The sequence below is a fragment of the Echinops telfairi genome, unplaced genomic scaffold (genome assembly GCF_000313985.2).
Source record: "Echinops telfairi isolate 266 unplaced genomic scaffold, ASM31398v2 ScPeMD7_7469;HRSCAF=8507_1, whole genome shotgun sequence".
Classification (NCBI taxonomy): domain Eukaryota; kingdom Metazoa; phylum Chordata; class Mammalia; order Afrosoricida; family Tenrecidae; genus Echinops; species Echinops telfairi.
Genome location: NW_022111373.1, coordinates 131,310,785 through 131,313,763, shown reverse-complemented (window position 1 = coordinate 131,313,763; position 2,979 = coordinate 131,310,785).

The window sequence follows — 2,979 nt, the reverse complement described above, 5'->3', positions numbered from 1 at the left end:
TAGCTAATTTTGTGTCAACTGATGGAAAATCATAACACTCACAATCTATCCCTTATCAACTTGGCATCTGCACATATCTACTTAAGCAATAACTTATCTCTCATACATAATCTCTATAAAACTAATATAAAGAAAATGTGATACTAACATGATACAACTAAAACACACACAAATGCACTGTAATATTTACACCTCATATTTTATATAGGCAAGGATGATGAGACTTCATCTTACATACTTTGGACAACATTGTCAAGAGAGACCAGTTTCTGGAGAGGGGCATCATGCTTGGTAAAGTTGAGGGGCAGTGAGTGAGAGGAAGTACCTTAAGGAGATGGATTGACATAGTGGCTGCAACAATGAGCTCAAGCATAGGAAGGATGACGAGATGGCTCAGGATCAGGAAGTTCTGTGTGCATAGGGTCAGTAAAGGGCACAACTAGCTCTTTAGCACCTAACAGCAACAACAACATACTTTGTAAGAGAAAAAGTAAAAATATTTCAAATTTATACCCAAGGGGGAAAGATTAAACTAGTTAAGCTCTCATTTCTGCAACTAATTATGCTGTTGTAGTTGGTATTGATGGTGACCTTGAAATGCCCAAGTTCTGGAAATATTTCCCTTTCAGCATACACTGGTTCTTACTATGTTATGCATGTCTCTAAATATTACCTTCACTTTTTGACATTTAGAAGAAATTTTACCTACAGGCTGACCATAGTTTTGTTTATCTCATAGATTGAAATTATAGAGTGGCTACTGCTTTTATGTCTTTCTCCTTTCTGATTGGAATGCGTATAGTCTTAATGTTCTCTATTTGATCTCTTTAGATTCTAATATCCATTGGAATGGCTGCACACAACTCAGATGACATCCATGATTAAAGGGTTTATTAATGAAGTTAAAAAGTTATAATGGCAGTAAGAAATACTCAGGGTGAAGTTCTTTTATCAAGACATGTTACACATTTCTGACAAATCTGCTAATAAATGCCCAAAGAGAATTCTACTCTGCTATAAGCCTCAACCCCAAGGCAATAGACTTAACCTTGTGAGCCTGAACTCCAAGGCAATCAGATTCATCGTGTGGGTCAGCAAAGCAAGCTCCCTGACATAAGTTCACAGGGGCACACCATTATAGGACTCGTTTAGCCAAAGGCACTCAGCTGCACTTTGTGTGTCACTAAGCCCAGCTTCCCAAAGATAGTGCTCAGAGGCACACTATTCTGTAAGCAGTCACGTGCACAAAACCATTCAATTTTACTTCCTCCACGGGCTGGGAAGTCCATCACTATGTCCTTTGCTTGGGCTCCAGGACCTTCTGCTGCTCCTCTGAGAGTAAAGGTCCCCTCTAGATCCAGGAGGTTCACTACCCAGGAACCTTGTGTCCAGAGGATGTGCTCCTCCTCCTGCTTTTCAGGGGACTAATTTTATACACACTAGAATAGATTCCTGGGAGTTCAAGATTTTGGCAAGAAGAGCATGTTAAATAATTCAATGCCCCTGCAGGATGTTGATCAGACAACATTTATCCAACAATCTTCATTTTTCAGCTTCATATTTAACTATGAAAATTTAAAACATTTCACAATAACAGTTTACAGATGTTGTTTGACCTAGTACTTTATTAATAAAACAAAATGTTTTGTTTCATTATGTACAAGCAATAAAGAACTCATTTAAATTAAAATTTACACTTTAGTCCACATGTTATGCCATCTCATTTATTTCCTAGCTTGAAACATATAAATGATTACTTCGAATGACTCTGATGCTACAGTGCTTTAAATATTTCATTACTAAACCATATTGAAAAGAAATTAGGAAGGAATCTATTATACTATTGATAATGAGACATGCTGTTTGTGTTTTTAATTATACCCATTATAGATTAGCAATGCTCTATTGAATCAATGAATTTGTAAACAAATATGTTAAATTTTAACCTGCAATGAAAATAGAAATTCTGAAATTATGTATATTTCTGCTGCATTAATGTTAAAATAAATGAGATTTATAAGATTCCATGCTTTTGTAGGCCCAATTTAACTGATAGTATTTCAAGTAGTGATTGCAATCATTAATAGTTACAATAAGGTAACACAAGAATTCCAAGTTCATATTTATCTATTACAGACATGTTAATAATGCCCTTGGAATTACAAAGTTGAAGCTAAACACAAGAAGGGAATAATTTTTTTGTCAAAAGTTTAGTTGTTATTTTTCCAAGTTTTATTTTCCATGTCCCCTAAAATTAGTCTCCCTAGTTCTTTTGTTATTAATATTTTGTCCATTCTTTCTTATGATATCTTGTTCAATTCTATTTTGACTGCTTTGGTCTGGATTCCTTGAAATGATTCGATAAGTATGAAATCTCTTCTCCACAATTGTGGAAATTATACAAGGTAATCCACATCTGTAAAGTTTGCAGGGTTGGCAACCCAGTGAGGCAGATAAACGGCAATCAGGCTATCAGGTTCCTAACCAGGCCCCCCATTGAAGATTGTGGTCTCTTCACAGGTAAATTGCTTTTGAATTGTAATGTTCAAAATTTTTAATTCATCAAAATTAATTATGGACATTCTAATGGCACCCAGTCCTATATATACTTTAGAAAATTTCATTTCAAAAATAAAAATAAAATCAGGAGTTGTTGCTGTTCATTGAATTTTTTAAAATGGTTATAAATCACACCCGTTAGTCAGTCTATCCAAAGAGATAAAAATAGAAATGTCTTTTAAAAATTTAACCTGCAATGATTTATATACATATGTGGGAAACAGAAGGATTTCTCTCAAGCTGTCTCCTCCAAATATATGCCAGACTTAGCTGCTTGAGAATGACTATACACCTGGAGGTTATCAGGAGTAGATTAGGGGTCATTCTCCTTAAGAGCTATCAGACATCTGGAGCAAGCAGACACCACTGTTTATCCCATAACAAGTAGGTCCCACTCCCTTCTGATAAGGATAGTAGTTG